Source organism: Canis lupus, chromosome 10 (genome assembly GCF_011100685.1).
Source record: "Canis lupus familiaris isolate Mischka breed German Shepherd chromosome 10, alternate assembly UU_Cfam_GSD_1.0, whole genome shotgun sequence".
Classification (NCBI taxonomy): domain Eukaryota; kingdom Metazoa; phylum Chordata; class Mammalia; order Carnivora; family Canidae; genus Canis; species Canis lupus.
In genome coordinates this window covers 25,172,628-25,185,340 of record NC_049231.1, presented here as the reverse complement: position 1 = coordinate 25,185,340, position 12,713 = coordinate 25,172,628, and positions in this window count along the sequence as shown.

Genomic DNA, 12,713 nt, shown 5'->3' with positions numbered 1-12,713 from the left:
CCCACTTATTTATTTATTCAATTATTCCTTTATATCAGTATGCATTTGTGGATATTTCATTCTGTGGGTTGTAATCCGGTAATAGGCTTTGAATAAATGTTTCAGGGCGAAGGGAAGGCAAGCAGAGAAGGAGAAAGAGAAGAAATTGGAAGTGGAATTTGTCTTATTTAACAAATCTTTATCAGAACACACTACACAGGTCAGGCAAAGTGTTCTAGGCATCCACGTGCTGGTAGCAGTGACTTTTCTACAAAGCAAATCTGACTCTGTTCGGAAACACCCCAAGGCCCGAGGCTTTGGGGGGCTGGTTTAGTACTTGATTGGCATTTCTGTCCTTAGGACTCAGTCTGGCCAGGACAGGCACAGTGAATCTTTCTTTCTTTTCTTTTCTTTCTTTTCTTTTCTTTCTTTTCTTTTCTTTCTTTCTTTCTTTCTTTCTTTCTTTCTTTCTTTCTTTCTTTCTTCTTTCTTTCTTCTCTTTTTTCTTTCTTTTTCTTTCTTTCTCTTTCTTTCTTCTTTTCTTTCTTTCTTCTTTCTTTCTTTCTCTTTCTTTCTTTCTTCTTTTTTTTTAAAAGATTTTATTTATTTATTCATGAGAAACAGAGAGAGAGGCAGAGTCACAAGCAGAGGGAGAGGTCAGGACCCCGGGATCATGCCCTGAGCTGAAGGCAGACTCTGCACCGCTGAACCACCCAGTCATCCCGAAAGCTGGTTTCTTTAAGTTAGGTCCTGCCCCTCCTAAGCCAACAGCCCTGCAAAGTTTCCCCCATTTCATTCCATAAAAGTTGAAGGCCTTACAATAGTTTCAGGGTCCACTACCCTGAGCCAGCCCTTCACCCTCCCTGCCCTCCTCTCTGTCCCTGGTTCCCTGGACTCTGATCGCTTCCGCTACACTCAGTCGGGGCAGGGTCTCTGCACTGGCCTGGACTGCTCTCCCCTTAGATGGCCAGTGCTCCCCAGTCCTTCTTCAGATCTTGAAGGTCCTCCTTTGCAGGTGAAGGGCCCCAACCACCATACCCCAAACTGCCCCATCTCTGCCACAGAGAGTCTTCCTTCCCTTCATAGCACTATACATTTTCTGTTTTTTCTTTTAAGATTTTATTTCTTTATTTGACAGAGAGAGAACGAGAGAGCATAAGAAGGGGGAGCGGCAGGCAGAGGGAGAGGGAGAACAGGCACCCTGCTGAGTAAGGAGCCAGATGCCTGGGATCATGACCTGAGCTGAAGGCAGAAGCTTCACCAAATGAGCCACCCAGGCGCTCCTCTTATTTGTTTTTTCATCTTCTGTCTCTTTCCACTGGAATCTAAGCTCTGGAAAACGCAGAGGGACTACAGTGGGACAGCGGGACGGGGACAATGATGGCACAACATGAAAACTCTCAGGGGTGGTCAGACGGAGGTAGCCTCGAGATCCAGAGCTAAAGATCATTTAGGTGTCAGTGGATGAATGGAGGCATGTCACGGAGAAATAGTCTGTTAGGAAACAAGTGAGAGAGAGCAGGTCATTCAAGGGAGATTGTGAATGGCCGGGACATGGAGTCACCTCAGCACTCCAGCTCCCCTACGTCCAGTGTCTCCAGTGTGCCAGGCCACCCACCCACGAGACATTCAGAGAGGAGGGGAGAGTGGCAAAGGAAACCACACCAGCCCCCGGACTCACCAGGGAGATAATGAACAGGGTAAAGGCGTGACGGTTTAATTGCACTCAGAGCAAGTGCTGGGAAGGAACAGAGAAGAATGGCTGCCGAAGTCACCTTTGAGGGGGCAGGGAGAAGAGGGGCTGGGGCAAGGGGGGCATGGCCTGGGGACAGGCTGTCTGGGCAGGAGGAGCACTCCAGTACCAACCCTCCAAGTAGGAAAAACTACTGGGCATCAAAAACAAGACCTTAGAGACATGGAGGAGGGAATGTGGGGCCAGATTTTTCTGGAGAAGGTGGAGTTTGGCCTTTACCCCCAAGACGGAGAGACACTGAGGGGTTCGAAGCTTAGAAATGACACTGTGTAACTTATATTCTAGGGGAGAGTCCATCTGCTCTTCTCTGAAGAATCTGGGACTCTACTCAACAACGCCTAGTTCTTCAGCTTTTTTTTTTTTTTTTTAATATTTTATTTATTTATGTGTGAGAGAGAGCACACATGCCATTGTAGGAGCAGGGAAGGGGCAGAGGGAGAGGGGCCAGCAGACTCCCTCCCTCCCTGCTAGGTGCAGAGCCCCCCCAACCCGGAGTGGGGGCTGGGGCTCAATGCAGGGTGCATCCCAGGACCCCGAGATCTTGACTCAAGAAGAGCGGAAGTCAGGCACTTAACCCATTGAGCCACCCAGGCACCTTTCAACTTTTTCTTAATAACTGCTTCCCCCCAAAAAAAAAAAAAAATAACTGCTTCCCCCAAATTCTTAGGACTGAATAACGGGCATGAGTAGGGGGCCCCCCCAAATTTGCAGCCTCCCGTTTACTTTCTGACTCCCGTTTGTCCTTCGGGTTCGTTTTTCTTCTTTGCATTAATTATAATTTGTAATTATATTTGTAAGAGCGTCTATTTGTTTATAATGTCTGGGCCACCGACCACCGTTTTAATTGTAGAGTATATACTTCCATTTGTTTCCAAAATAATTTTACATGAGAAGAGTAATAATGCCTCATACTTACTGAGCCATTACTATGTGACGGCAAGATTCTGAACACTTTAAGGAGCATAAACACATGAAAACCTTACTGCCACCTTGTGAGGTTGCACTAGTTTTTAATCTTCATTTTACAGATGAAAAGACATGAGACCCTTAATATGTGGGATCACACTCCATAGGCGATCCCCAAACTTTTTTTTTAAAGATTTTATTTATTGGGGATCCCTGGGTGGCTCAGCAGTTTAGCGCCTGCCTTTGATCCAAGGTGTGATCCTGGAGTCCCGGGATCAAGTTCCACGTCGTCGGGATCCCTGCATGGAGCCTGCTTCTCCCTCTGCCTGTGTTTCTACCTCTCTCAATCTCTGGGTCTCTCATGAATAAATAAATAAAATATTAAAAAAAAAAGATTTTATTTATTTATTCACAGGAGACACAGAGAGAGGAAGAGACACAGGCAGAGGGAGAAGCAGGCTCCATGCAGGGAGCCCGATGTGGGATTCAATCCTGGATCCCAGGATCACGCCCTGAGCAAAAGGCAGACGCTCAACCACTGAGCCACTCAGGCATCCCCCCAAAACCTTCTTTTATTCAATTATGTTTTGGAGATCACTTCTGGTCCTTGTAAAGCTGTATTCCATTGTATATTAATCTTCCAATTTACTTTGAAAAAATATAAAGTCAGGGGGATCCTTGGGTGGCTCAGTGTTATGCGCCTGCTTTTGGCCTGGCCGTGATCCTGGAGACCCAGAATCAAGTCCCACATCGGGCTTCCTGCATGGAGCCGGCTTCTCCCTCTGCCTGTGTCTCTGCCTCCCTCTCTCTCTGTGTCTCTCATGAATAAATAAAATCTTTTCCTGGGGGATCCCTGGGTGGCTTAGAGGTTTAGCATCTGCCTTTGGCCCAGGGCATGATCGTGGAGTCCTGGGATAGAGTCCCACATCAGGCTCTCTGCATGGAGCCTGCTTCTCCCTCTGCCTGTGTCTCTGCCTCTCTCTCTCTCTGTGTGGGTCTCTCATGAATAAATAAAATCATTTAAAAAATAAATAAATAAAAAAAAATCTTTTCCTAAAAAAAAATGAAAAAATATAAAGTCCAATTTGCTAAGTTAATGGGCAGGTACTAAGGGAAACTTTATAGTAACCTCAGGTACCCTAGGATGGATTAGGGAGAAGCAGAGAGAGAGAGAGAGAGAGAGAAGCCTGGGGCGGCCTTTCTCCAGCCTGAGAAAACTTTGTGTTGCCAATCTGGCCTTTCTCTAAGGTTTAAAGTTGTTTAAAGGCTTAAAGACCAGCAGTCCTCTCTTTTTCCACAGAAGACCAGGGCTAGAGTTGTGCTATCGGGTCATAGGGCTCTCCTGGTCAGCATGGACCGTTGCAGCCAGAGTAGAACTTGGGGGAATTTTTTTGCCTTTCTCGGCTGCCCTCAGTGGGCCCTGCCTTCATTGCCTGCAGGCTCAGCAATGCTCTCCAGACTCGGGCCCTGGCCAGCCCTCAAGCCTCTTGTCTCCCTCCCCCACTGCACCCCTCCCCCAGCTCACCTTCCTTCTGGGCCCTGGAGCTCCCAGATCTTTACACTCTACATTACAGGATTTGACAATGACTCGGTTTGTCTGCATTTCCTCCCAGACCACCAGCTTCAGGAGGTGGGGGCAGGTTCTGCTTTGCTCCTAGAGTCCCCAGCTCCTAGCACGGCCTCCAGCTAAGAACATGAAGTTGAATAAATACTTGCTGAGCAAATGGATGTTTGTAGTGAGAAAATAGTGGAGAGTTATTATAATGGCCAAGGTGAAAATTAAGGTAGGTCTGTGTTGGGTCAGTGGTGAGCAGTGAAGGTGGGTGTGGGCGGGGGAGCCCGGAGGGCAGAGATTTGCAGAGGTAGAATTTAGAGGGTTTTTTGAGTGTGCTTGTTTGTTTTTAATTTATTTATTCATGAGAAACACTGAGACTGGTAGAGACATAGGCAGAGGGAGAAAAAGGCTCCCTGCGGGGAGCCTATGCAGGACAGGATCCCCAAATCCCCAGACCCCAGGATCACGACCTGAGCCAGAGGCAGATGCTCAACCACTGAGCCACCCAGGTGTCCCTAGAGGTTTGTTTTTAATGAGGAAAAAATACACAATGGCCAGTCCTCATTCTATTTGTCCCAAAGGGGTAACTTGTCAGTGGGGCAGATTATTGAGAGCCCCTGAAGGTGTTTGAGTAGAAGAGCAATTGCTCCGTGATAGCCATTGTTCTACATGCAGGAAGTTGCTTCAGTCTGAAGGTAATAGGGGTCTGAGCCCGGTCTGGAGGGCAAGTCTGGAGGGCCCCTCACCCCTCAGGCCACCTTGCCTGGACCCACACACCGCCCCAAAATCCCAACAGGTGCAGCCAATTCGGAGATACTCCGTTCTCTCAGGCTCATGCGTGTGCAGGTATGGGTGATACCCTGCCTGCAAAATTGCAACTGCAGAGAAACGGCTGTTGCCATGGTAACAGGGTCGCTTTGGCAGGTTCCCTCAGACTTGGCTTCTGAACCACACTGGGAGGGAAGGAAGGCCAGTTTACCACCTGGTGGCCTGGGGGCCCTGCCACCCAGTAAGTGAAGGAAAGGCCCACCTGTTTATCCTAAATTCAAGTCCTAGTGGAATAAGATGACCTGGGTTCAAATCCTGACTCTGACACTTTCCGTCCTCAAGTCACTGAACTTTTCTGTGCTGCATTTCCCCCAAGAGTGAAATGGGTGTGAGAGGGTTAGATGAGACTGATACATGAAAAGTCTTTAGCACAAACCTGGTATGTGGTAACCCTTAGCTAATATTAAATCACCTCACCGTCTCCCCTCCTCCCTCAACCCTGGGTCCTCTGCAGAAGTTTGACAGCAACCCACAGGCGTCTTTACATAGCAAAGCCACAGTGAGGGTGCAGGACAGGTTTCTAGGACAGTTAAAAAAGCAGGCCTGAGACAGGAAGGGGAAGGTGGGCTTTAGCAGCTCCCTGTAGCAAGGCCAAGAGCTTCCTGGACCCTCCTGTGGCCAGCACAGCTTGCCCCCAGACCTGCCATTGGTCTTCTCTGAGGATGTTGGGCCGGCATGCAACCACATTATGATTATTAGCTTAAGGCATATCTTAGAAACTCATTCATTTATTCTTGCATTCATTTGACTCAGTCTATGCTGTGCTGGACATTAGGGGATCCTGTCCTCAAGGAGCTCACGGTCCTTGTAGAGGAACCAAAAGAGGAAATACATGACTGTGCTCTGGCAGCATCTGGACCATCTGGCCCTGCCTGGGGGAGCAAGTGTGGACAGGGGTCGCCCCAGGTGGAAGGCTCAGCTGTGGCAAGGCAGGGAAGTAAGGACCTCGGTTCGGGTGCATCTTAGAGCCTGCAGTGGGATGGCTGGGGAACAGGCTAAGCTGTGGCCACCTGATAAAGTGCAAGACTTCCTTCAGAGAGCAAGGGATTGACTGCCCAGGGGTTTTAAGGATGGAATTTGCTTTTTCCAGAGATGCAGGATAGGGATGGATTGAAAAGGGAGAAGCAGCAATTGGGGTAAGAGAGGGAAAGGGAATGATGCTGTGTGGTGATCTGGGACAAATGGTGAAATCTGGATTTGAGGGACATTTAGGACATTTAGCATCAGTAGGACCTGGCCCCTGGCTAAGGTGATGGCCAGACAGTCCAGGCCCCTGTGCTGACTCTGGTCCCTGCACTGAGAAAACCAGGCCACTCAGCTGCCATGGGAGTTATGCAAGACCAGCAAGGCAGGGTGGGAAGCTCATTGCTTTCAGAGTCTGTCCAACACCAAAGTGCAGCCTGGGTTTGGCTGAACTACCTGACTGACCTGTCTGTGTCCCCTCCTAATATGAGAGCATGAACCTGGCACAGCACAGACACTCAGTAAACAGTAGCTGGGATCATGAATTTGTTATGACTGTGAGAAGCACCAAAGACAGCCTCCATCCACTCAGTATTCACCCACTAAACACCCTGGGGACAGACCCTGGACATGACCAACTGAGCCTAGTGCTGAAACTGAATAACAGAAGGGCGGAGACATCAGGCAATAAACACAACAGGATTTGCTTGGGAAGGAAAGCTGTTTCCTTCAGAGCTCTTCACAATGCAAAGTTGTCAGGGGGGGAAAATTTTCAAGCCTGTCAAGGGGCCAGGGTCTGGGTTCTTTCTTAGAATCTACACTGAGGCTCACCAACGTTTGGGGGGGACACCAACAGTGTTCAGGCCTGTGGCCTTTCTAAAAACAGGCCAGGGAGCAAATACTCCAAGTGTAAGGCATTACCTGGAGATCCTTGGCCCTGACACACAGAAGGGCCCAGGGCAGGACGGGGCCCAGAGCGGGCTGGCTTCCGGCATCTTCCAGGGCCCACTTCCTGGCCCCAGGGAAAGAGGTGATTGACTGTTTTATTGGCTTCTCCAGGCCCGGCCTGCTGCCTTTATCATGCAGCCTCCACCCAGCACAGGCCTGGTGCCAGAAGCCTCGGAATATTTAATGCGAGGAAGGAATGACAACCTGTGTGACTGGGTCTGTCCCAAACTGAAGTGTCTCGTGGCACCTTTGCCAGGTTCGTGCTGAGCATTTTCTTCAGGAGCAAGGAGCCTGAGGACGTTTTGTTGGGCAGGGCGGGTGCGAACACAGATGCTGTATTTTGAACCCATCCCATTACACAGACCAGGAATGCAAGGCACAGAGGGGCGACCTGCTGAGGTTGCACAGATCCCCTGTGCAAGCGCCCCCTGCCCCTACAGCGTCCGGGCTACTCGGTCCCCGTCCCTTGTACCCCCACCCCGGCCCCCCAGGCCCCGGATGACGCAGGGGAGGCTCCTCAGTGCTGTGGTTAAAGGGAATAAACGCCCCGACCGTCCAGCCCAGCCGCAGCACCGACCTTCTGCTTTGGGAGGTTTCCCGCAGCCGCCCCCTGCCTGAGCCCCTGCACCGCCTCGCCGCGCCCTGCTCGCAGCTCGGAAACGCCCCCAGGCTCACACCTGCCTCCCGGGCGTGAGCCGCCCGCGTCGGGCGCCGGCGCCATTGCTGGGGCGGCGCGCAGGGGCTCTCCCGCCGGGTCGGGCCGCGGCCCGCGTGTCTTCCTACGCTCGAGTCTCGTGCCTGCGCGCCCCGAGCGCGTCCGCCCGCCCAGGGTTCCGGCCCGAGGCGCAGGGAGGGCGGAGGGAAAGGGCACTCGGACGGGAAAACAAAACCCCAGCGGCTTCCTTCCCCCGGCCCCGGAGACACAAAGGGCCCGCGCGGGGTGGCGGGGGCGCGGGGAGGCGGCGCTCCGGCCCACGCTCGGCCCGGCCCGGCCCGGCCCGGCCGCGGGCGCGCAGGGCCTTCGGCGGGGGCGGCCACACCCCGGCCCCGGCCCCGGCCCCGCCCCGCCCCGCCCCGCCGCGCTCGCGTCCTGGGGGCCGGGGGGTGCAGGCGCGGGGGCCCCGGGGCGGCGGAAGTCACCTCGCCCCCGGCCGCTTCTCTCTCGAGCCTTTGTGGGAACCGAAGCCCCCGCGCCCCCCGCGATCTGCGCGCGCCGCCCGCCCCCAGCCCGACCCGCGGCTCGCCCGGCCGTCGGGGGTCGCAGCCTCCGCGGCCCCGGGTCTGCGGTCACGTGCCCGCGGGGGGCGGGGAAGGGAGGCGCCCGGGGTCCCCGCGCGGCACGTGCAGGGCCTCGCCGGGGGCGGAGCTCCGGCCGCGCCGCCGCGGGCTGGGCTCCGGGCACAAAGGGGGCGGGGGCGGGGGCGGGCCGAGCGGGGAGCCCCTGCCCGGTGGCGCCCGGCGGCCGGCGCGGGCGGTCGGCCGTCCCGACCCCCCCGGGGGCGGACCTCGGGGACTCGGGCTGACCTTAGGCCAACGGAGGAGCGCGGCCCCTGCGGGCGGTGCGGGGGGTGGTAACCTTGGGCTTTCTACTGGGCTCTACTGCGGGCAACTTTTAACCCAAAGCAAAGTCGTGGCGGGGAAACGAGCCCCCCGGTGCTCAGCGCCCAGGTACACGTCTCAGCTCGGGCCGCGCTGGCTCTGCGGTCCCCTCACCCCCTGCCACCGTCCCTCGCCAGCGTCGTGGAACCAACCTAGCGTCGGGTCGCGTTTGGCTTGTGCGCTCGCTGCCCCCGACTAGATCGCTGGTTCTGAGGGAAAGCCTGCTGTTCGCTTAGAAAACTTTTAAGAAACGGAGGAGATTAAGATATTAAGGAGGGGCGGTAAAGACGTTGATTGGAGCTGATAGGGAGATCCACACAGGGGTGGGTGGGAGGCGTGGAAAGACAGAGGGTGGGGGAAGACGCTGGCGGGGCTTTCTGGAACGTGAGGTTGCCCCGGCGAGATCTTGAACGGAGGAGCCAGTGAGCTGGGGAGAAGGGGTGAGAAGGGGTGAGGCAGGGCGCTAATTGAAGGTCGAAGTGGCCACATTTGCTGATGGACTGGACCGAGAGCTTGAGGGAGGGAGAGGCTTCAAGAATGGGAAACGAGGTGGCTGGTTGTGCTTTTCTTATTTTGAATATTTTATTTATTTATGAGAAACAGAGAGAGGCAGAGGCAGGCTCCATGCAGGGAGCCCGACGTGGGACTCGTGACTCGATCCCGGGTCTCCAGGATCAGGCCCTGGGCTGAAGGCGGCGCTAAACCGCTGAGCCACCTGGGCTGGCCAGGTGGTGCTTTCCTTAACTGCAGTGGGGATCAGCTATGGGAGAGAAAAATCAAAATCCAGTCCGGGCATGTTACATCTGAGCTGCCACTTAGCTATCCAAGTGGACATGCCACAGTGGAGGCGTTTCAAGAGAAATCTCAGAGACAGAGGAGGACTAGAGATACAAATCCGGGAGCCGAGAGCATGTAGTATATTCAGAATCGTAGGACTGAGCTTGGTGTGAATAGTGTCCCGGGAAGTTGGAGGGATAGCAAGAGAGAGTGCTCTCTCAGGAATCAAGGGGAGAGAGTGTTCCTTGGAAGAGGGAGGGATCCACAGTGTGAAATGCCGCTGAGAGGTCAAGGAAGGGGAGGACAAGAAATTGACCATGGGATTTAGTAACATGGAAGCCCTTGGTGACCTTGGCAAGAACAGTTTCAAAGGAGTGACAGAGCTGAAACCAAAGCAGACATATTTGTGAACTAGAGGAAGAGAGTGATTAGTTAATCTCTGAAGAAATTTTAATGTGGGGACACCTGGATGGCTCAGCGGTTGGGCGTCTGCCTTCAGCTCAGGAAGTGATCCTGGAGTCCTGTGATGGAGTCCCACATCGGGCTCCCTGCGTGGAGTCTGCTTCTCCTTCTGCCTGTGTCTCTGCCTCTCTCTCTGTGTCTCTCATGAATAAATAAAATCTTTAAAAAAAAGAAGCTTAATGTGAAGGAAAGCTAGAGATAGGAGGCCGAAGAAGGCCTACAGACAAGGTACATTTCAGAACAAAACAGGGGCACCTGGTGGCTCAGTCAGTTTGAGTGTCTGACTCTTGACCTCAGGTCTTGATTTCAGACTTGTGAGTTCAGGCCTGACCTTGGGCTCCAGGCTGGGTGTGGAGCCTACCTAAACAAAACAAACCCAAAACAAGCTTTTAATACAGAAAATGTAAAGCTAACACAAAAGTAGAAATAATAATCTGAGGAGCCCATTTCCATCACCTAGCTTCAGTGATAATCTACAGCCAACTTTGTTTCATCTATGCCTGCCTAGTTATTTTTTTTTTTTTGCCTAGTTATTTCAAAGCAAATCTCAGAACTCATTCTACTTCACTCATAGACTTCTGTGTATGTATCTCTAATAGATAGGAATTCAATCTTTAATAATCCAAGATTTTAGTTGTTTTTTTTAAGATTTTGTGTTTTTTTAAGATAGTCACAGCATAATTATCACACCTAAAATAATTGGCAATAATTCCTTAATATCTATGTGGTCACAAGTGTTCACATTTTCCTATCTCATACATGATTTCTTTTTATATTTGGTTTGTTATAATCAGGATCCAAATAGGTCTGTCTATTGCATTTGTTTGGTATGTCTCCTTAATCTCTTTTTTCCTTAATCTCTTTTAATCTATAACAGTCCCCACCCCTACTCCCACCCCCCTTTCTTTTAATTTTTTTTAATTTTTCATTTATTTATTTATTTTTTACTTATTTTAATTTTTTTTTAAAGAAGCCAAATCAGGGGTGCCTGGGTGGCACAGTTGGTTAAGCGTCTGCCTTTGGCTCTAGTCATGATCTCAGGTCCTGGGATGGAGCCCCATGTCGGGTTCCTTGCTCAATGGGGAGTCTGCTTCTTCCTCTCCCTTTACCCCTCCCCCCTGCTCTTGTGCTCTCTCTAATAAATAAAATCGTAAAAGAAAGAAAAAAAGAAACCAAATCATTTGTCTTTTAGAATTTCCCATATCCTGGGTTTTGCTGATGGCATCCTTATGATGATGCTGTAACATCCCAAGGTGTCACATAAAGTCTGGTTGTCTCTGTGAGAGGTATGTGTCTTACACAATGCTCTGGTGTCTTCAGCCGGAACCTGCGAGTATGAAGGTCCCCACCAGCCTTTCGCCTGTCACCCCCACAGCCTTGCAACCCCAATCAAACAGTGGTGAAGAGAAAGCTTCCTGAGGGGCAGGGCATGGAGAATATTTCATTGTTCACATGTTCTAGACTTAGAAGTAACCTGAAATTGGACTTAGGTGCAGCATAGGCCTGGAAGATGGGTAACAGGAAATCTGGGGAAGAGGTGTGTGAATGAACTCCTCAGAATGGGCACCATGTGGACATATCTGTGTCCCGTGAGCACGTGAATGCTTTCTGAGGGACATCTGCTGCAGAGGAGGCTCTCAGTAACTAGGTGGACAAAATGACACATTCTGTGGATGTCATTCAGCTTCTCCCCGCCAGCCCCCAGTGCTTGTTCAGTGGATCCTCTGGGCAGTGATCGGGGAAATGAACTAAACAAATAGCAAAGACATCCCCTCATCAAACTGACCTGGCTACTGCATTCCTGAGTTTTCAACCTCCCAACAGCAGAGACCAACCCTGACATTGCTTCCAGTATGGAGGACCAACCAGCCACCTGTTGGACTCCTTTGTTCATGAAGGAGATAATAGTTTGCCCTCACCAAAAGAAATAGGCATTCTGGATAGGGTTAGCTTCCCTGTCTGCAGGGTTTTTGCCAGCGCCACCGCCCATGGACTTCTGGAATGCCTTTTGCTCTCTCACGGTATTCCACACAACAATGCTTCTGATCAAGGGAATCATTTCCTAGCAGAATTGCAGCTGTGAGCATACGTGCACAGAACTCACTAATTTTTTTTAAGGTTTTATTTATTTATTTTTATTTGAGAGTGAGAGAGGGCAGGGTGGGGCAGGAGCAGAGGGAGAGGGACAAGCAGACTCCTCACTGAGCCCATAGCCCAGCTAGATGCTCAATCCCAGGATGTTGAGGTCATGACCTGAGCCAAAATCAAGAGTCAGATGCTTAACCAACCAAGCCACCCAGACACCCCCAGAACTCACTAATACTACTACGTTCTGCCCAGAAGCAGCTGGCCTGAAAGAATGGCAGGGTGACCTATTGAAGACTCTGTTCTGGCATTAGTGGAAAAACTCCCTGAAAGGATGGTGTCTGTCTTACACAGTGCTTTGGACCTGTGACCAATATGTGGTGCTATTCAAAGTTCTGGAACAGGAGCAGCTCTTCTCATTACTACATCTACTGCTAATTTCTCCTCCCACAACTTTCAGCTTGATGGGAGGTCTTAATTCCCAAGGGAGATATGAACTATAAGGGGACGGAGCTATGGTTCCACGGAATTGGAGTCTGGACATTCTGCATTTCTCGGTTGGTGAAGAAAGAGCTTACTCTGCTAGCCTGGATGATTCACCTCAATTGCCAAATCAAGCTGTTGGTTACAACGTGTGCAGCAAAACTATGTCTGGAACCCAGAGGCTTCCACATGGCACCTCTTATTACTTGCATGTCCAGTATTAAAAATTAATGGGAAATCAAAGTAACTGATAAAGTAGGACCACTGAGAATTCAGATCCTTTAAAAATGAAGTTTTGAGGGACACCCAGGTGGCTCAGCAGTTGAGCATCTGCCTTCGGCTCAGGGCGTGATCCCAGGTCCAGGGATCGAGTCC